The 22,169-nt window shown below is 47.6% G+C and overlaps 2 long non-coding RNA genes across 2 annotated transcripts; one reads left to right on the top strand and one right to left on the bottom strand.

Moving 5' to 3' along the window:
- The first annotated feature begins 1,077 nt into the window (after positions 1–1,077).
- On the top strand, positions 1,078–20,527 carry LOC138920043 (uncharacterized). The gene is made up of 3 exons (XR_011430658.1): positions 1,078–1,185; positions 15,504–15,702; positions 19,316–20,527. It is a non-coding gene; the product is annotated as an uncharacterized lncRNA (long non-coding RNA).
- On the bottom strand, positions 3,746–6,503 carry LOC138920041 (uncharacterized). Its single transcript, XR_011430651.1, has 2 exons — positions 6,253–6,503; positions 3,746–4,689 (listed from the first exon to the last, which is right to left on the bottom strand). It is a non-coding gene; the product is annotated as an uncharacterized lncRNA (long non-coding RNA).
- Positions 20,528–22,169: the final 1,642 nt, after the last annotated feature.

The raw sequence follows: 22,169 nt of genomic DNA, 5'->3' as shown, positions 1-22,169 counted from the left end.
CCTAGTCAGAATAAACTTACAAGTTTGGTGATAAGGAGTTAAAAGATTGAGGCCATCATGACCCATCGACAACAGCTGGGAGGACAGAAAGGCAGGCTCTGAGATGGGAACAATCAGGAGGGCTTCTTTTCCAATGCCAAGCAGCGCCTCAAGCGAAGCTGTAGGGAGCCGAGGACCTCGCTAGGTGACCCTGTTACTGTGTAGCTGTTAGGAGAAGGCCACTGAGGCAGAATGCATGCCACCGGGAGAGGGTTTTCCAGAACACGGGCAATTCCTTTCTTCTTGAAGTCACATATACCTCCAGCAGGACCTGGTTGTTCTTCAACTTTTAAGAAATACAACAAAAGGTTCTGGATAGCCCAACTTCTGTTAGCAATTGGAATGAGCAGAAGCGGGAAGGCCCTCCTGCCGAACATAAGACGTAGGTGATGACACGAGCCGACGTTTGAAACAAAGCTAACAAGACCGGTCAAGATGATTCTCCATCTCCTGTTGCAAACCGTAACTGCACGTTTCTTCTCCTCAACGCTTGAGCGCAGAGCTAGGTCAGCAACTCCTGACGAGGCCCTCTCCCCGCAGCTGTCAGCCCCAAGCGCCGGCCCTGGAAGATCTGAGCACGCCACCCATCCTGACCAGACCCCAGCGGGCGGCGGCACCGGGGCCACAACCCTGAACGGAGACGCGCTGGAGGAGACATGAGGCAGAGAGTTAATCTGTTTGGCATCTTGTTACCTCTCTCCTGAGTGTAATATGGGAAGCTGTTAATTGCCTGATTTACTGTAATAGTCATTCTGCCAGCAGCAGTAAATAAAATTCATTAATATACGGTAACTCACTGCCAGGGAGGCTAGTAATCACCAGAAAATTGGGGAGACGTTCTCTGTATAATACCTTTGGAAGAGAAAAATACAATTTACACCCCTCCTTCTTGAGCATTTATCATTTTTTATTTGCTTGCCTTGAGCTTTCTGTAGAAATTCCCTGGGTTCTATAATTTGTTTTCTTTCCTTCCCTCCATCCAACGGCTGCACGTTCTCTGAGAAGGAGTAACTGGAGCAGCGGAAGCGGAAATGCTTTAGAGCGCGGGGTCAACTGGATGGCGCTTCCCTGTGTAACCAGGCTCTGCTATTGGAAAGGACCCGCCAGGAGAAACAGAGGGGTCTCTCCTGTCTCTGCTTAGCCAAGGTTGGGGGGGCACACTGTGACGCGGGGGCCACGCTGTGACGCGGGGGGGGGGGGTCACGCTGTGACGCGGGGGGGGGTACACTGTGAGGCGGGGGGGCACGCTGTGACGCGGGGGGCATGCTGTGACTCGGGGAGCACACTGCCACGCAGGGGGGTCACGCTGTGATGCGGGGGGGGGACGCTGTCAGGCGGGGGGGGGCACGCTGTGACGCGGGGGCCACGCTGTGACGCGGGGGGGGGGACGCTGTCAGGCGGGGGGGGGGCACGCTGTGACACGGGGAGCACACTGCCAGGCAGGGGGGTCACACTGTGACGCGGGGGGGGGGGGGGAGGGGAACGCTGTCAGGCGGGGGGGCACGATGTGACGCACACAGGGGTGTCTGGCGTTGGAGACTTAGGTTTTTGCTTAATAGCTGAGAAGAGTTTAAAATATTTCTTAAACATGTTGGACACTCAGTTTCCTGCTCTCTAAAATAGGAACCGACACTTTTTGCATAGGATTTATTTTGGGATTAAATGGGATAGTTGCTGAATAAATATTAGTTTCTATTCCTCTGGCCTATTCTTACATCCATCCTTAAAAATGATAGCAATTTTTCTTCATTTTCTCTCTTGAGTTGGGTGCTGTAGATTAGAGACAAATTTGTTTCTCCTTTTACTAAATCTAAAACATATACCATGTATACTAAGAACTTGTGACATCTTATCTTTGCTATTTTGATTTTTCCTTTTTCCCACTTTCCTCATTTGAATATTTTATTTTATCTTTGTGTATATATTTGTGAAGCCATAAACCCTTAAATCCTTTCTGGATGAGAGTTTATGGATGCACACATGCATGCGCGTATATAAGATTTAGTACACATATGTATGTGCTTATGCATATGTGGCCTATTAGCTATATTCTACACTATTCTCTATTTTTCTTAATTGTACACAAGATTTTGTATACTAATTGTTGTCTTGCTTCCCAGCCAAAATCCTAAGTTCCCTGAGGACGTGAATAGATTTAATCTCAAATATTTGTTGAATTGAATTAAATCATATAGCTTGGTGGTTTCCTTTATTTACAGCAATTGTATGGACAAATCCAAAAATTAAGACAAGCCTGTCCACAGAATATGAGATATATGGCTTGCAGAATGAAGGGTCTTTCTATTAGAGTGGCAATCGTTTTTCCTCTGTGCAATAACTAGCATAACCATATATCCCCTCCAAAAAATAGAAATCCATTTTTTTTAAACACAGCCAAATTTGATGCTACTTTTGGCAAGACCATCTGTGATGCATGAATCACTAGCTAAAACTTCAGCTGTAATATGGGGACAATGAGTATTTTTGAGGAAAATGTAGGACATTTTGTCTCTATACCTGTATGAATCTGACTAGTCACAGAATATTACTTGAATATTGCAAGTTGCCAGAATTCTTGAATCCTTGACACTATGCACTTCGGGCTTTCTCCTATTAGCATCACTCCTCGTCCTCCAGCTGTGAAGTCAAGTGCTCAGAGAATTTCACTCCTCTATTGCCCGTCAGAGCCAATCTCTGATTAGGGCTCTAAGGCCAAGAGGAGACTAGTTTTTGAAGACATATATAAACTAACTAGAGTTTTTTCTCTTCAGTTAACTGATCATGAGACTATAGGTGTGGGTTTAGATAAGAGTGACAGTATGACAGGAATAGGTACACAGAAAATATAAGAGAGCTGTATATGAAAATTACATGTGCATGTAGAAACTACTTGATTAAGATCTCTTATATGTCACCTTTACTTGAAGTTGGAGTCTTGTAGGCATACTGAAATATGTGGATATATGGTATGATGGATCAGATAATACCCAATTTATGATGGGCAGCTCAGGTCACATGTTACTTAGTGTCCCATGCTCTACCTCTAGCAAGCTAAGAATGGTTTCCTGAAAAGGGAAGTAGTTCCTTGCTGAAGAAACATGACTTTGCTCCAAAATCCTCAGTCCCAACCTTGAGACTTTGCTCTCAAAGCTTGCTTCAGGATCCGTAAAGCATCATATGTATCTCTGACACTTTAATCCTGGATATGCAGGATCATAATAGCCAAGTATCAGTGCTACTTACACCGTCACTCAAAGTTGATAACCTTAGGGATCATCTAAAATTGTCAACTAATATATGAACGAGAGCAATATATCCAAATAATGTAAATGCTATCTTCAGAATCCACAGACACTCCAAGTATTGTGCATCTCTCCTAAAGACAGAGGAAGCAAAGACAACAATTTGTTCCTCATTTTGGAGGATATTTCACATGTCCCTGAGTTGGAATACCCCAGCATTGTCATGGAATTTGTTTCCTTCCGTCTGACATACACATGTCTTTTTTGGCTGCTTACTGCTTTTAACTTTCTAAGTCCTATCAGCATTATATCATCAATTATAGTGGACTAGAATGATTCTCTCTGGGATGGTGAGATGAGCAAGGTATCTCTGGACTAAATTATTATATTGAGCTAGAGTTATTGTAACTCTGAGTAAGGACCATCGTGTATATTTTTACCCCTGCTAGGTTAAAGAAAAGTCATCATTTTTACTTTGTTTTATTTTTTCTTATAGAAATAGAGAGACAAAAACATTTTCCAGATAGATAGGATCGTATCACATGCAGCATTTGTGTTGATTTGCTCCAAAATGGAAATATCTGAAACAGCAGATTCAATTGAGGTCATGACCTGATGGAGCCTACAATAGTCTATTTTCACATTCTCCAAAACCCAAGAGCCAACAGTTTTCCACACTGGATAAACAGAGAGTTAAGCAGGGATATGAGAGGGAGAACTATGTATATTAGTCAACTATTGACTACAATAATGCTGGATATATATTATCCCAAAATTTAGAGTGACTGAAAGTCAGCAGTGAGGCTGGTCTCCAGGCTTTAGGATCTAGCCTCCAGACTCTAGTCTCTGATCCCCAGCTCCAGGCTGCAGATTGGTTTCAGGTCTCCCTTACGTATCTCCATGTTTTCCCTTAGCCAGCAGCTACCTGGGGCATGTCCTCTTCTTGGTGAATCAGCGTGATAAGCTAAATTGTGCAAGCACAGTCCATTAGACACATTCCACTGGCCGAAGCAAGTCATATGGCCAAACCCGGAAGTAGTGACTCAGTGACTATTATAGGTGTGCTCCTTTCCAGGGGGAAAGGGAGTGGAGTGAATATTTGATGAACAATTATCCAATCATCACATCAGCCCTTCATATCTCAAAATTTAAGGATGATACTACTTTTGCGATTTCCACAAGGTTGTAGCATTAATTATTGTTTACTGTTTGGAGAAATAGCAAACTTTTTCAACATAGTGGCCCTTACTCCATGACTCCCTGGGACATGGTGGAAAGAGACTCAAGTTATGGGTATTGAGATTAGGAGTAAAGGTGGGGGTGAGCGATTAGAAGAATTAGCTTCCTCTTGCAAGGTAATTCTTTCAAGTGAGGTCATTATAGGATCTTCAGTCAAGGCAGGAACATCCTAATCAAACAAGAAAAGAGGGGGCTGTTGTGACTATTAAATGATGCTTAGCGGGGTTTGGGGGTCAGTGTGCTTTGAATTATCTGAATCTTGTTATATATCCCTTGCAAGTTTTGGAGTGTCACTCTTTCCCAGTAACTGTCTTAGCTTTCATCTGAGCAACATAATGAAGCTATGAACATAATGGATATTATACTTGGTACTGACGGGATCAAATTTTAAGCCTGCATTTGGTTGTCTCAACCTTAAATATGAAAGAAATCAGAGTCTTTTAGTACACTCACAGAAAGTTCCTGGTTTTTAGCCAATAGCTTACATGTAGAATTTAAGAGTTTTATCTATTCATTCTCTTTCTTTTATTTTGTAGTACTATTTGAAAAAATCTTTCCCACCCAACAGGGATTGGTGTCACCCTGCCATTCAAACTGTTCCATGTAACTGGCCACCTGATTCCCCAAAGCTTTTCCTCCAATGGAAACATTATTACAGAAGATAACAGATGACAATTTGATAAGCAGATTCCCATGGTAGGCCTCTGTCAGAATGCTGTCCTATAATGGAATTTCAATATTTACTGCCCTCAAAATTAATAATACTAGATAATTAATTCCAGGTCCACCTTTCATCTTCGTATGGTTCTGATGTCTGTGATCACTTCTCATGCCAATTTTTGCATCAGTGATGGTTCTTAATTGCAGGCAACAAAAACCAACTTTGATTGGCTTAACAGAAGCATAATTTATCGAAAGAAAGTTGGACAGCTCACAAAATCTCTGGGAGGGTCAGAGAACCAGAATTGATGGCTACAAAGTGAGCAACACAGCCCCAAATTACATCACAGAGCTAAGCAGGGGAAAACACCCCTGCTGCCATTTCTGGGCAGTAGAGGCCACAGATTGTCTTGTGGTTTACCGCAGAAACTGGACACAAGTCATAAATGCCACTGTTGCCCTTGGATACAGATGTGGCTGCTACCGCTCCTGCTGTTATAGCACTCTCTACCTAAAATAGATTCGACACAGTCCTTTTCGTCTTTGTAGCCAGTTTACAGTGAGTGTGTGTGTCTGATTGATGGAGCCAGGACAGCAATCTCTACACAACTTGAAAAGTTAGTCTAGGGTAGTGATTATATTATATGCTATTTATTATACAATAGCAGGCAGTTTCTGCCTCAGGAGATAGGAACTTCCCCCAACATATGAAGGGGGTTCAGTTATTGTGTGACCAAAAAAAAATGCCCATTAAGCTGAAACATAGGGGTTCTATGAAAGAAAAGAAACATTCATCTGATTGCTTGTGTGAGTTTTGGGTAACATAATTTTGTTTTTTTCCCCGAGTCTGTTCCTTGCCAGTGTATTCATGTGTGTGTGTGTGTGTGTGTGTGTGTGTGTAAAATCCCCGGAAACCCATCTTTCAGTAGTTTCTATCACACACACACATATACACATCTAGCTGTTTCAGAATCTGGCACTACAATGGGCTTGGTGTTCCCAATATTCCTCTTGTCTGGCTTTTAAAAGCCAAACAAAAAGAGGCATCTCATCAACCCCAGACTAAACGCACCTGGTACTTTCCAGGCGAGGTTGGGCCTGGGAATCACCCCGGGGAGGAGGCAAATCACAAAAGCCTGGGATTCATCAATTGCTGAGTTTGGAGGCTTGGCCGGTGATGATAGATCTCAATCAAGGATGAGCCACGGCTCGGAAGCACGTGCCATGCTTGCCATATGCCAAGCATTTTCAGGGCTCAGACACCGCTCCACGAGTCTGAGGGATTCTGATGGCCGACAAAAAGTGATACAGACAAATTGGTTTAGACAAAGAGAATGACAGCTCTTAATGACCCCATTCCAGAACCCTGCGGAAATGGCAACTCATTGTCCTGCTGGTGTGTGTGAGGAAGCGTTGATAAGTGGCTCCTGTGATGTCAGCCATGCTGCAACTGCTCTAGGCCAATGGGAGAGAGGTGGGGAGAGGGTTAGGGGCTTGTCTAGAACAGACGGTGCACGAGAAAAGCATGCGGCGCTGCGGGGAAGGTGGGGCCGGGGTTAGAAGAGATGCTGGGATTGAGGTTTATTTACCAGGTGCTGCCTGGCATCCTAATACCTCGCACCATTCTCCCTTCTGGGAAAGTTTCCCAGACTAATTATAACAGGCTGTCAAGCTGTTTTCCCTGATCTGTGTGACCCAAGACAGGCTTGGCTGGATCATCTGATCACTAGGGTATCTCAGCACATAGAGGGAATTTATGGACAGCTCTCGATCTCTTTCCTAAGAACACTTGCAGGAAAGTAGAAAGCAAGGAGGGAGCTCATACTGACCCAAAGGCTGACCCCAATTCTTCCCAATCATCAAGTTGACTTTGTTAAGCTGACCCCCTCTTCAACCCTCCCCCTCCCCCCTTCCTTTTTTTTTTTTTTTTTTTTTTTGCACTATTCCATCCACATCTCCATGCCTGGCAGCTCCTCTCAGAAATTAATCCCCCAGTGCATGCCTGCCCTTCAGTTCTATAAGAGAAAGCCAGGAAGTGAGGTGGTACTAATTTCTGGCCCGTGGATGATCCTGGTCACCAAGGTTCTCGAGAGGGAATATTTTGACACCCTGGGAGATGCATTCACCAACCAAATAGCATGTTCAAAAAAGTTTCAAAAATCTTAACTGTGACCATTTACTCTGAGAAAACTTCAGGCTGTTCTCTAAACGTTAGCCTTAATGACTATCAGAACCGGATTCCATGTGTTTGAACCCAACCATCTTCTTCTGTCTATTCGTCTTTCACCATCTTCCTCCCCTTTCTACTCCTCTTCCATTCTCCTGTCCCTATCTGCTCTCTTCTCCTTTCCCCTCCTTCCCTCTCCTCCCGTCTCCTCTCCTTTTCTCTCCTCTCCTCTGCTGGCCCCTCCCCCACCGAAATCAAGTCTCTCCTCTAGCCCAGGCCACGTCCTGAGCAGCCTGCTCTGACTGGAGTGGACTAGGACACTTTGAGTTCCCATCTGTTGCTTAACACCAAAGTTGCTTAGATACATCTCTCGGTGACAGCTGGCCTTGGCCTTTGACTACTTCTACATATGAGCTATGCAGTGAGCATGCATGTTCGGAGGGTCATTGGGCCAGAACCAACTCTCAGAATCTCTTTTTGAGCTGCCTGGATGGTGGTGAGAGTGGGGGCTGTTTTAAAGAAAAAGAGACTTGAATTCTTTTATGCTGAACTATAGGTAGAATTTAGCAGTAATAAAGAATCCACTACAGAGTGATAAATAAAACGGAATCTCCTAGTCAACACAGCTTTGAGGCTGTCTTCTTAGCAGTATAGGGATGAGTCATGGGAAATATAGCCAGGATCTTTAGGGAATAATAATTTTTACTCTCCTCCCCCATGAATCGTCACCTGTACCTGTGATTTATATTTTTAAGAGAAAAAGTGTTGGGGAGTATGTGTGTAAAGGTGAGGGGTCATGTGAAGGGGTGTGAGGAGAGAGAAACAAATTAGGAAATTTTGACAAACGCCAAGGCTAAATGAAGAACTAGTCTGTTTATAAAGATGCCTAGGAGGGAGACATTGAGCTTGGAGCTGGAGAGGCCATCGTTCCAGGGGGTCCCAGTCAGATCCTCCTGGATCTGTTTGGCAATGACTGCTTCCACCACCCTCTTCTTATGGCCAGGCCTCCCTTACCCTAGAACCTTTATGCAATCTCAATGTTCCGTCTTGTCAGAGAGACTGCATTTGGGATGAGAGGACAACAGAGAGGTGGGTAGGATTAGAATAGTGTGGAAAGGCTCAGGGAGGGCCAGACCATGCAGGAGAATCTGCCAAGGACGGAGGACGGGGGAGCCAGAAAAACATCAGGGTTCTATTCTGCAGGAGGAAAGCACTTTGACAGTGTGAAGAGCAGAAGGCAAGGCTCAGGGCCCAGATGTGGTGAGAGACGGAAGGGTGGATGAGAGCTGATGAATGGCCTGTGCAGTAGAATTAGGGGATAAGGTGACATTCAAGGTGGCTGGCAGGAGACAAGCATGCCATGTTCTTTTAAAGAGATAATACAGAGGCATGTTCCTCCCGACGCCCCACATACTTGCAGCAGCATTTTTCCTTCTTTGCTGAGCCATGGTCACCACTGCCCACTTCAAGCTAATGTGTCCTTGCTGGACACCTACTCTGTGTAAAGCCTTGTATACAGAGGACACACAGGAGTACAGTCTCTGTCTTGTTGAGAGTCTACCCAGAGGGACAAGATGGACAGGAACAAAGCAGCCTGTAATGAATGCCATGCGGCACTCGTGTCGTGAAATGTGTTCCCTGAGTTCACGGAAGAGAGAAGAGGTGGGCTAGGAAGAGAGAAAGAGAATTGGAATAGACTTTGGAAGAAGAGAGGGTGAGTTTTAGTGATGTAGCGCTGAGTAGCAACTCACCCTTCTGGGCCTCAGACACGCCCTCTGTAAACGGGAAGTGGGAGCCCCTGATGACTTCTGAGCCCCCGCCAGATTTCATTCTATTATTCTAAATGGTCCCATGCCCAGTGTGGCTCTCAGTTGGAAAGTCAGCCATGGACTTCCACAGCATCATGCATGTCCCTGTCCTCCTGAACCCTCTCTTTGCCCCTGCACTACCTAGGTTTGGAAGTTTACTCCCAGCGACAAATGGACTTAGCTGAGGCTTAGAGAGAGGAAATGTGTACAGCAGAAAAGAAAGCTGCGTTGGCTTTTACCAGTAGAGAGGGGGTTCGAGGCACCCCCTTCCTTGTTCTATATCTTTGTGAATAGACAATGTCTAGAAACGGAGGTTGCATGTTTGCCTGCACTGTCAAGCCACAGCCCTGTTAATGACCAGCATGGGCGAACTTTCCCCTGTCCCTCTCTGTCCTGTGTGAAGCCCCTAACGTTCACTGTGCATGGACTGGAGGAAGCAGGAGACAGGCCACCTGGGTTAGAGACAGGTAGATTGGTAATTCATTACAGTCTCTGAACTGTGACTTTGTCACAGCTAGGTGAGGGGACTGGGTGGGGCTTCCAAGGGTGACATGACATTAAGTTTTGGTGAAGTGTTGAGGAAAGAAACTGCACCTTCATTCTCATGATTTCTCTGTCATTTGCCCCAATTTCAATATAAGCACATTGCTCAAAGTTTGGTGTCCTGCTTTCTCAAGAGAGTTACAAACATGCAAAGGGATCTTAGAGCTTCTGAGAGAAAGTTGGGGCTTGGAAAGGGGAAATAATTTTCCCCAAGTCACCTAGCTAGTTAGAAGAATGAAAGAGACCCAGGGGACTGGCCCAGTAGCGCAGCGGTTAAGTTCACATGTTCCGCTTTGGTGGCCCAGGGTTCGCCGGTTCGGATCCCAGGTGCGGATCTATGCACCGCTTGTCAAGCCATGCTGTGGCAGGCATCCTACATATAAAAAATAGAGGAAGATGGGCACAGATGTTAACTCAGGGCCAATCTTACTCAGCAAAAAGAGGAGGATTGGCAGCAGATGTTAGCTCAGGGCTAATCTTCCTAAAAAAAAATGAGAGAGACCCGGGCTCAGAACTCAGCTTCTTTAAAACCAGTCCTGCGTTCTGTCCTTTCTATGACTCCCACAAAGTCTGGGTTCCTAAACCCTTGGCAGTAGAGGACGGCTCGCTGAAAAACTTTGATATAGCTATGGTTCCCGTGGGTCTGAGTAACAAACGTTAAGTGAATGTGGGCACACCCCTTCTAAATGGGAGCACCAGCAGGTTCTCTCTCACGTCAGGGACTCTATTTCTTTTCAGAACCTGGAAATGAGCTCTTCAGTAGAAAGTCAAACATAAATTTTTCCTTAGAATCTGAGGCTTCTTGTTTCTCCCTTGGCTTCTGCTGAGGTCTGTTGATCAGGGCACAAGGTTGCAGGAGGAGGAGAAACACTAACAAAAACTCTTGCTAAACGTCTGTGTAACCTTGAACAATCTAGGGCCTTAGTTTCCTTTTCTTTGAAATGTCTAGAGAGCACATCACCTAAGGGCTTGTTAAAAATACACATTCCCAGCATCTTTCCAGGATGTGTGGAATCAAAATGCCTGCGGCTGTGGTTAGGAATCTGCATTTATAACAAACCGCTCAGGCGATTCCGAGCATCCAGTGTGCACACCACTCTACGGCACGAGCCCTGGAGCTCCTTCCAGCCTGAGTTGTATGTGTAGGTGGGACGTGGGGAAACAGCCCCCAAAACTAAGAGGGCTGTATTCTTGGGTCTCCTCATCTGAAACAGAAGCAGGAGAAGGGAAAGCAGCGGAGTCAAAGGTGGGAATTCCCTGGGGAGCCGTTGTTGCCTTTCCAGGTTCTTGTGGAATGAGGCGGGACTGGCTCATGGCATTGGGCCATCTCTTATCAAGCAGACTGTCTGAATCCAGATTGCTTTTGTCTTCATCTTCTGTTTTCCTATACCCTTTGGCAAAGTCTTGTATAAATATTTTAGCCTGGTTGCAACTGTGCAATAAAGTATTATGGGTTGGGTCATGGTTAGTCCAAACGTATGCTAGAAGTAATGACCCCATCCTCCCCACCCCCAGCTGAGGTCAAAGTAATGTCACAACGTAATCAATGAGACACTCTAAGAAGGTCAGATTCAGCTGTCAGAGACAAAACTGAATATCTAGCTGTCTTGTTGTCCTCACCCAGAGAGATCGTCTTTCCAATGTTTGCCCTGGAGGTCACCAGGGTTATCTTAGTGGCTTTCCTTCTAGAGAATCCTGGAGGGAGAATGATGAGGAGAATTTGAAACATACTGCACACTCACTGAGGGGACACTGGCATGTCAGCACAAGCCACCATGAGTTGTATTTGTTGAAGATTATTTCTGACCCTGAAAGTTTGTAACTGATGGATGGAACCCAGGTCTCTGGAATCCAGCCTTTCTCAAACCCCAGGGCCAGTGCACCTGTGCTTTTCCTCAGCTACAGACTAGGGATGCTGTGCTATGCCTCGCTGTGGTGTCCTCCGTTCCCTGCCCAGGAGGGCGCAGCCCCGATTTCTCCAGAGAAACAGGAGATGTTGGAGAACGGAAAACCAATCTCTCTGATGAGAAGGCAAACCAGCATGGGAAGATTAGTTTCCCTCCACCAGTGAGAGCAATAACGATGGTTGTAACAGGTGGTGCTCATGCACCAGAGCCAGCAACAACCAGCCAGAAGCTGGCACAGCACTTTCATTGGAATGATCACCACCAGAGGGAGGACAGTATTTGAAGGTTTGGGGTTGCCAAAGGTTAACACTATAACTTTGACTGTTCTTGTATGTGAACAGGTGAAGTGAACAGGTAATTCTACAGTTCTTCTCAGCTATTCTTCTCGGTCCTGAGAAGGTGAATTTCCCCAGGGGAAGGAAGTTCCTGAGTCAGTGCAGCCCTGTGGCTCACCTTTTATAGTTCCATGATGGCTAGAGCTATGATTCTCTTGTTGGGTATCACCTGTGATGGCAAGTGTGTGCATGTGTGTGTACACGTGTATGTGTGTGTGCTTGTGTGTGTACATATGAATGTCCATGAAGGTGTCCCCTTTCACACATGCACCTGCACCCACATGGTGGATGCTCGTGGCTGTGGTGCCAGATGGAGTGCCTGCCCTTCACCCGTAATGAGACGCTCAGGCCGCCTTCTGTTCAGGCTGTTTCCCTCCTGTATCGCTCACATTCCAAGTTACAGGCACTTGACTTTATGGTTCCTTCATTCTGCATGTTAAGCAGCTGACACTGGCGGCTTCATCCTAACACGGTCTGTACAAGTCTGCGGCATTAGCGCTCCATCTTGAGGAACGAGAGCCAGAAAAGGGAGCTCTTTGGACCTCATTAGGATTCTTCCCATTTCAAAGTTATTCTTCTATTGTCAGGAAAAAAGAAAAAAGAAAGGACCAGGGCCCAGATTTCTTGCCAGCCCTGTGCAGAGACATAACCAGCTTCTCAGCGGCTGCATTTGCTTTTTTCTTAACAAGCTTCTGGACTGCATATTACCTAGAGAAGTCAGCTGTGCCTTGCAGGGTAATCCTCGTCCTGCTGTTGGAGGTGATAGCCCAGCACATGTGGAAGGCTGCTATTACCCTCTGCTTAAAGTCATCTGGAAGGCAACAAAATCTTGTTAGGGAAGCTGCCCTTTGCTGATCCCAGGCTGGGATCTCATTCTGGAAAGAGAACTCCCTTCCTGCACCTCTCTCCTTCCCTTTCTTCCCTCCTTCCTTCCTGTTCTCATCTCCTCCCTTATCCTCATCTCCATTCTGACTCTCTCATTCTCGTCTTGGTGTCCCTTCTCCTGACCTCTGACCTGGTCTTCCCCTACACTTGTTAATAAGGAATTCTGGAAATTCTGCAGTCCATGTTGCAGAAATGCAGGCAGGTCCAAGTGCCCACCTCAAAGACGAAGAAGAAGCCAAGCACCAGCGATGCAGAGGGCCACTCAACCAGACCTTTCCCCTTGGTGTGAGTGCTTTCCCATCTGACCTTCTAACCTCCCACTTACTGCGTGCATCCTTCTCTCCTGAGCCTGCCTGCCTGGTCCTCAGCTCCCCTACCCATTTCCGTGAGTGCTCTGTTTGTGAGCAGTTTTGCAACATCAGCATGTGACTGAGAGACTTGGGGCCCAGCTGCCAAGGAGACATTCTTGCTTTGCTTTCCCATGTCTCTCCTCCCCGGCCCACCCCAGAAAGGAAAACAGCAATGCCCTGGGTTGACACACAGCCTCTCATCCAGGAACTCTCAAAATAACTTTGCCAGCCAGGCTGATTACACTCATTTTTCTGGATGAGGAAAGTGTCCTTTCTGGAAGGGAAGCCTATTGCCAAAGACGACTCTAACTATCCTTGGGAAGAGTGACAGGATTGGCCCAGGTAGCACTCCCACTGGCATGCTGGGCCACCTCTGGTCCCACCCTGTCTTTGGGTGCATGGATTTAGATAACAGGGACCATAGGCCAGAAGGCCCTTCCAGAACAGGGATCCAGCCCTAAAACTGTAGGATGAAGTAGGACAAGGCATCTTCCTACATATTAGTTTCTTGTTTTTCTAGGTAAGTAAAAGGCAATTATGACCTATCACAAAGTCTCAAGCTCCTATTCTCACAATATCCAATTCAGTTAAGCTCCATAACCCTCAAAGAGGTGTTCCTCTCAGGAGCAGCTCAAGGTTTCACCCCATCGTTACTCTTCCGTGACTCTGGCCAGTCCAGGAAAACACACAGAGTCTTTGCTTTCCCTTTTATATGACATAAATTCTACAGTCATGCATCATTTAATGACAGGGGCACATTCTGGGAAATGCGTTCTAGTTGATTTTGTCATTACGAACATCACAGACTGTGCTTACACAGACCTAGATGGCACAGCCAACAACATGCCTAGGCTTGATGGTACTAATGTTATGGGACCACCATCATGTGTGCAGTCCTACCTGGCACTAGTCCTCTGAGACCACCATCATGTATGCAGTCCTACCTGGTACTACTCCTATGAGACCACCATCATGTATGCAGTCCTACCTGGTACTACTCCTAAGAGACCACCATCAGGTATGTGGTCCTACCTGGTACTAGTCCTCTGAGGACACCGTCTGGCATGCGGTCCTACCTATTACTAATGGTCTGAGACCACCGTCTGGTGTGCAGTCCGTCATTGACTGGAACGTCATTGTGCTGCCCAGGACGGCACTTAGGTTGCTTCCCTACACCCTGGCCTCCTGCCTCATGCTGAGAGCCTGGAGATCTATGTATTTTGAGTGAAGCAAAGGAATGAGGGGGAGAAATGATAGGAAGGGGAGAGGGGTGAGAGAAGAGGGAAGGAGAACAAGAAAAAGCAATAATGAGAAGTAGGGGGAGGGGACGATGGGAGGAGAGGAGGTAGCTCAGGGTCGCTCTTGCCTGGGTGTCCACTCCCTGCCAGGAGTTAGACCCTGCATTAGTGAGCTAGTGCTGCTGTAACAAAGCACCCCCCGACGGCGGCTCACACAGCAGACAGTGATTGTCTCACGGTCCTGGAGGCTGGAGGCCTGAGATCCAGGTGCTGCAGGACTGGTTTCTCCTGAGGCCTCTGTCCTGGGCTTGTGGATAGCCGCTTTCTCCCTGTGTCCTCACATGGTCTGCTTTCTGTGTGTGTGTGTCCAGTTTCGTCATCTTCTTATAAATGCACCAGTCGTTTGGATTAGGGCCCACCCAACTGACCTCATTTTAACTTAATCATCTCTTTAAACGGTTTATTGCTAAATAGTCCCATTCTGAGGTACTGGGGGTTAAGATTTCAACACACGAATTTGGGGGGAGGACACAATTTAGCCTATAGCAGACAAAACATCTCTAACCCTCTGACACCTCTCAGAGGTGGAAATTATTATCCCCATTTTAAAGATTTTTTTTTCCTATTTCTCTCCAGAGCCCCCCACTACATAGTTGTATATTCTTTGTTGTGGGCCCTTCTAGTTGTGGCATGTGGGACGCTGCCGCAGCGTGTTTTGATGAGCAGTGCCGTGTCCACGCCCAGGATTCGAACCAACGAAACACTGGGTCGCCTGCAGCGGAGCGCGCGAACTTAACCACTTGGCCACAGGGCCAGCACCTATTATCCCCATTTTAAAAGTGTGAAAGTGGAAACATAAGAGAGATTAGACACCACGTCCCGAGTCACTCAGCCAGTAAGTGATAGACAAAGCATGAGCACCAGGCCCAGCTCTCTCCAAAGCTGAGACACTGCGGCCAGGCCACACGCCCTCTTGACAGAGGAGGGGTGGCCAGAGAGTGGACAAGAAAGAACGTGGCCTTTGGAGCCACACCAGCCCCAGCTCCTTCAATCGTGGCATGACCACGACCCTGATTAACATCTGTTTCAGGTGCCTCATCTTTAAAACGTCAGACCTGCAATCAAAAGTCAAGGCTAGCCATGAGCTACACTTTCCCTCCTTCCAGTCACTCTGCATGGTCTACACACGTGTGTGCGGCTGTGAGAATCTACGGCAAACATCTACGTGTCTTATTATTCAATACAGCTCTCAGAGTCAGCACGTCTGCACACACACGAAGACACAGAAGGTGGGTAGAGGTGTAAACCCCTGGCGCGATCAGCTGGGAGCTGATGTGGTCCTTCCTGTTGTAATTTCCACGATTTCGCTACAGTGAGCTGCGAGGTTAAACAGTGGTGTTTGCTTTACCTCCCTAGGTGGACACTGATCTCTCTGAAGGCAGGGCTTGTGTCTTTTACTTTCCGTGTGTCTTCACAGGGCCTTACATTGCGCTGCATGTAGTAGACGCCTATAAAAACTGTGTGACTCAGGGAGAAACCTGTGGAAAGAGGATTTTGTAACCACACAAAGAGGTTCTTTGACTAGGTTGTTATTGCCACAATTAGGCTGTAAAAACCAACCACAAAGTATCAGTGGTCAATAACAATAAGTGTTTCTCTCATTCGTGAGCTTGTGGGCTCCCCGGGGCGGCCTCCCTTCAGTGGGGTGGGCCTAGGCGGCTCTGCTCCACGTGTCTCTCACCCTCCTCCTGCAATTCTTTGGCTGGCAGGGCATGTTTATCTTAAGGAGATGGCAGAAGGCAGGCCCCACTGCTCAAGGACATTTCAAAGACCCTGCTATCATCACGTCTATTAACATCTCTTTGACCCCATGACTGAGCCCAAAGTTAAAGGGTAAGGAAATACCTCTGTCCGTGAAGAGACCATGGCAAGGGTGTGGTTCCTGGGAAGGGTGGAGAACTGGGGCCAACAATCCAATCTATCACAGTGCCTCTTCTGACTTCTCAGTCGTGGTTAAGACCCTGCTATTCTGTCTCATCCTGCATTCTACATTCATAGAAATTGTGGGAGAATATCAGCCTTTTCCATCTCCTTGAGGATAACGCACCGAGAGCACGTCTCCTGAGTCTGGAGATTGATTACAGGGTGCCACGACATTTGTTGAGGCTGGAAATGAGGGTAAAGTGTTAGCATCCCCAGCATCCCGTCTCAGAGAGGCCCTCTACCCATGTTTCGGAAGTCAGGCGTCACACTGGATTTTGACCTTCTCTGTAAGATTAGCTGAGTCCTTCGCAGTTGCTGACTGACTGTGACCTGTATCTCCAGCTAAAGAGTGGAACTAGCAGCCTGCAACCTAGATGCCTGACACCCCCTTCAGGGCTCCCCTGCCCTACTCCCCACTCAGAGAGGTCTTTTTAAAACCTTTTAATTTAAAAGGACCTTTGAGCTCACTCCTTGGGCAAATACAATCACAAAGAGGCATGATAAGGTGATTTCCTAAGTGGGCAGCCCAAGACAGAGTCAAAGGGCAGCCAGGAGTCTGGAAGAGCTGCTGGAACAACCGGTTTGCTGCAATCTTAAGTGGCAGAATCTCCCCTCACACCTTTCCTGCCCAAAAACATTAAGTAAAGCTCAGTGTCTGGGCACATTTTCCCTCACAGCCATCTGTGGGTGGGCACAGGGGACAGTGGCCAGTGTAATGATGCATCTGCAAGGGCTTATGCACGTGCAGGGAGGATAAAATGGTCATCTACCTGTTTACCTGTGTGTCTGCTTAGAGCAGTCCACCTCTCGCAGGAGGATTGGATGTGAGGGAGTGAGTTTCCGGAGCTGCAAATCAGACAGAGCAGGAAGCAATAATGGGCGTCCCACTGGCGGATCAGAGAGGGAGTCCCTCGGCTCCGCTGTTTTCAACATGAACTTGGGAAAGACACTTAATCTTTCACGGTATCCATTTTTCATCTGTAAAAGTAGGGTTAATGACCCTTGCCTCAAAGCTTTTGGGGATGAACAACAGAGATAATGTACTTGGCAAGCAACTTTTCAAAAAGTTAGCTTCATTTCGTGCAGTAGGGATGACGACAACTGGTACTCTCGCTGTTTCACAGGGACTGGGCTTCTGAGAGCCTGGAAATATGGGAGTTGCACATGTGAAGGTTTTTGCCTCCAAATGGGAATGGAGACCACAGCTGTGGCTGTGTCAGTTCTTTGATATTGATGTCATTTTCATGGTGTTTGAGGGGCAGAGGAGAATGAGGTTTTGGCCAGCATCAGCGGCAGACAGGGCTATGGTGGCTGTGGAGAGTGGGAACCCAGAGGGGCAGAGGAAGCAGGTCCCAGGGGAGCCTCTGAGCTTGGCAGAGACGGTCTTGGCAGGCAGATCCCCACAGCCCAGGAGAAAGGCCTCACTGTGGCACCCCAGCCTCGGCTCCTTCCAGCAGGCGGGCTGGAGCCGCAGTGATGGAAGCCAACATTTTTAGTGAGAGCTCTCAGCAGCCTGAATGTTATTTTTTAAAATATATTTACTTCTTTCACATCTTTACATGAGGTAAATAACGTCAATATTTTGTTACTCCCATTTTCTAGAAAAGGAGACTGAAGTCAGAGGATCTAGTAATTTGCCCGAGGTCACACAAAGCTAGGTCTATCTGATTCCAAAGCCGGTGTCCCTTTAGCACCATGACAGCCACTGTGGCAGCTAAGACTCCAGCCCAAAGGAGGCGAAGAAGTGAGAGCAGGAAGCAGTCGGTGCAGGACTGACAGAGATGCACACAAACATGAACAGAGAAAAAACTGGCACTGCTTCAAACCCAGTTTAAGGCCGATGCCCCCAGGGCGACCTCCCCAGCCCAGCCCAGCCCCGCCCTTGCCCCCGTCAACATCTGTGACGCTAAGAGTTGGATCCATACAAAGTCCATCCTCACACCCTCTACTATAGTATGGTGTTTACCTTGTTTCTTCTATTGGACACTTTTCTCAAGGAACTCTAAACATTTCTCAGAAGAGCTGAAACATGCTTTTCCTCTAAATCCCCTTAGAGCCTGACACAAGGTTCAACCCAAAAGATGCCTGTTGCCATATTTCAAAACTCCCCTGGCATTTGAATGGCCCTCTTGTCTCCTTGGGCCCCTCAGTTGCCATTCTTTGAGCTGGCAGTCGCTGTAAGTGATGAGAGCTTCTAGTAAAGAGAGGCACAGTGGCTGAATAATGAGAGAGCGCAGTTGGTCCTGCAGAGGCGACATGCCAAAGGCCTGGAGGCTCAGCTGCATGGCACGGCAGGCCCACGGCACCATCGTCCTGAATCAGAGCAGGCACGTGGTGGGGCATGGCCCTGCTGCCGGCCTGCCTGCGCTCTCCAGTAGAGTGGTGTGGTGGGGAGCGGCCCCCTTCCTAAAGAAAACCTTCTTCCCGAAAATATCTCAGTGTCTGAAAGTCTACTATTCAGTTTAGTTCCTTTTGATTTTATGTTTGTTCTGCTAAAAGGAAAGGTTATTCATCAAACTATTAGCAGGTTGCGTTAGTGAGTTCTCCTCTTGAAAGGCAATAAAGGAAGCAAGAGGTCAGAATTCCCATGAAGGAATGGGACAGAGGAGGCACAAGATTTGAAGAGCTAGCTCTGGTACGTGGGGTCTCGTTGACAGCAGAGCATTTAGGGAGAAGAAAGGGCGGATCGCACACTGCCATGCTTGAGATATTCAGTGGCCACTCCAAGGTCCCTGGAGGCCATCCCAGCCAGGGTTCTCCATCCCCGGGGGATGTTCCATCCCCTGTACCTTGCCTCATTCCAAACGGCTTCTCTGAACACTTCACATGCTCCTACTTCAGGGCTTTGACCACGCTATTCCGTCAGCCTAGAGCACCATTCCACATCTCGTCTGCCTGCATAACTCACTTATTTTTTAGGAGTCAACTCGAGCACTGCCCCTAAGGAGAAGCCTTCTTGCATCCAGTCAAGTTATAGAGCGCTCCTCCTCACACTCCACCAGCCGTCACCCAGGATTCCCACACCACCACTCGGGCTGTGAGCTTCTCAAGGACCGGGGCTATGGGCCTGAAGCCTGGCGCAGCGCCTGCTGGGGCGGGGACTCCAAACCTCGTGAGGATGAAGCGGCAGTAAAGGGGGAGACGAAGCGGTCGATCGAAATGCACTTGGAGTGGTGCCCCCTGGGTTTTTCACAGTGTTCCTGACGACCAATACCCAAGACAGAACCATCTGCCTTCAGAGCAAGAAAATAAAATCCACTGGGAAGGAAGTAAGATGTATTTGACTCTATCAGGCGAGTCAGGAAGAGCCCAGAGCCCCCGGCACTCCGATGCTGTGCAGTGAGGAGGGCAAGGTTTGCCACTGGCCACCCGCTTGAGGTTCTTATGACCTCATTGGGAAAATTCACTCGATCTTGGAGAAGTGAGAGGAAAATCCTTGCCCATCATTCTTAGTCTTAGCAAACAGCCAAGGTTTCTAATGCCAACTAAAATTGGCTATTCCGCAGACTCTTAGACTGGGAAGATCCATTTAATCCACCTGCCTCTCTTTTTGGATTGGCATGATGTCTAATATAGGAGACGTTCAATAAATAATGGTTGAATAAATGGCTCAAAGAACGCCAGAAGCACAAGGCTACACGGCTTATTAGGCCCGGAGCTGGTTCAGAGCACAGGAGTGTCCCCCAGTAAAGTTCACCAACCTTCATCGCAACTTCTGTCTCATTGCAACTACTAAGTATAACCACCACATTCTTTTCCATTTAAAGTGTTATTGTGTGCTATTTCAATTTCAAAAGCAAGGCGTATGAATCATTGAATCATTGAACTGCAATAAATCACTGAACAGCAGAAAAATGTACTCCATGTGGTGGAATATAAGCTTATTTTCCATCAGGTGGACAAACACTATATGTTGAAAAAAGATACAGTCTGATGTACCGCCTTACCTAATTCCTGAGCGTCAGAACCGCATAGGAGACCACAGCTGCTGGGGTCTTTGAGGAGAGGAAGTGTGGGAAGTGAGGGCGTATTTCTGTGTGGGCTGGATCCAGAGAAAGGAGGCTGCAAACCTCAGCCTCCACTCTCGTTTTTGTTTTAAATGTTTTATTGAAGTAATAAAGGCCATCCCATAAATCTGAGGGCAGAACAAAGTGTTTTGAGAGCACATAAAATAATGTTGTTCTCGAAACCCTGGCATATCCTTAAGAACGGACCTCTCTCACGATCCATTTTGACTGCAGTCCAGGCAGTGGGTGGTGGCGCAGGAGGATTTCAGAGAAGGGTCTGCACAGGATAGAGAGTGAAGCCGAGGCATCACCTCCGGGCCGAAGGGGCCCGAGAAGTGCCGCAAGCAGCAGCATCACATACCCAGGAGAGAAGCTCAGGACTTGGAAGGGTGGGAGGGGCCTCCAGGAGCACGCACGGTGCAGGAAGAGATCAGCGAGGCCGGCTGCAGCGCACCTGCAGAAGCTGTCGGCAGTGTTATGGGGCTGCCAGTGATACTGCTCTCGCACAGGGCAGAAGCCAGGAAGGCAGCTATGACAAGTTAGAGCCCCGTCCCGCCCCAGTAACTGGGTCCTCTGATGTCGGGGCCTGTGGTCCTCAGCCCATGGCTGAAAACCGCAGGCTCCGGGGCCCCTGGGGCCCTGCCCAGTGGACACCAGGGGAGGTGTTTGCCTCTGGGTTCTCAGCGCTCAGTTTTCTTCCCTAAACCCCTGCTCCCCCACCTCTTGCCTTCCAGGTGACCTCATTCCCTGGAGCTGGGGACGTTTATATGGTCTCCGTCTTTCTCCCTTAACCCAGCCATTTCTAAGGAAAAGGGTCTGATCAATAAATTCACCACGAGATATAAAAGACTAATAAAGTTTAATAACTTGCCTCTCCCAGGAGTATTTGCATTTTAACAGGGGAATAGCAGCCTAAGCGAAAGGAATTAGGCCATAAAGGTACAATTTCAGGCACCATCAAGCAGCTGAGGGAGGTATTTTTAGTGGGAGAGAGGGTCTCCCCAGCCCCCCTGGGGCTCCCCTGCTGGGTGCTACTTCCTCCAAGGTCAGCCAGTTCGTGCAGAGGCAGACGGAGCAAACTCATTTCCTGAAGCTTCCTTCCCAGCGCAGTCCCCAGACTCGCCTTTCCAGAGCAGTTTGCTGCTTCACGCCCCCTTGTTGTCTCATCCGCCTGCTGCCTCAGTCTGCAGACGTTGACCAGGCACAGGATGTGACTGGAGACGCTGGCGCATCAGCAGTTCCAGGGACCGGCCGAAGCTTGAGGGTCAAGAACAAGGCCTTGAACTCAAGGTACCTGGGATCCCTGCCGGCTCTGCTCCTGCTGCTGCATGGGCCTCCCTCAGGCCCCTTCTCTGTTAAAAAAAAAAAAAAAAAAATTTTATTTTAAAAAAAAGAGGCTAATATTACCTATCTTTAAGGATTAAATGAGATGCTTCACGCAAAGTTTAATAATTGCTTGATAAGTGTCTGGTATTATTATCATAATATTAGTATCTATAGATGTCAAGGGCCTATAGCCCAAAGCAGAGAGAAGCATGTAAACAAATAACTCCAAGGCACACTGGAAGTTTCTCTCATCCTTCCAGGCTCACCAGAGAAGAGTCGTGCTGCTGGAGCCGCTCATTCTCACGGGGGCACAGAAGTGATGTCTGGGGAACAGCCAGCTGGCGTCAAGGGCCCAAAGGCAGGAAGTAGGAGGCGGCAGCTTTCCCGGGCCCCTGAATTCCAGGGAGTGTCAAGGTCTTCCTAAACAGATACCCTGTCTA

Source organism: Equus caballus, chromosome 2 (genome assembly GCF_041296265.1).
Source record: "Equus caballus isolate H_3958 breed thoroughbred chromosome 2, TB-T2T, whole genome shotgun sequence".
Classification (NCBI taxonomy): Eukaryota; Metazoa; Chordata; class Mammalia; order Perissodactyla; family Equidae; genus Equus; species Equus caballus.
Note: the sequence above shows the minus strand (reverse complement) of the source record. Positions and strands in the feature narration are given on the sequence as shown.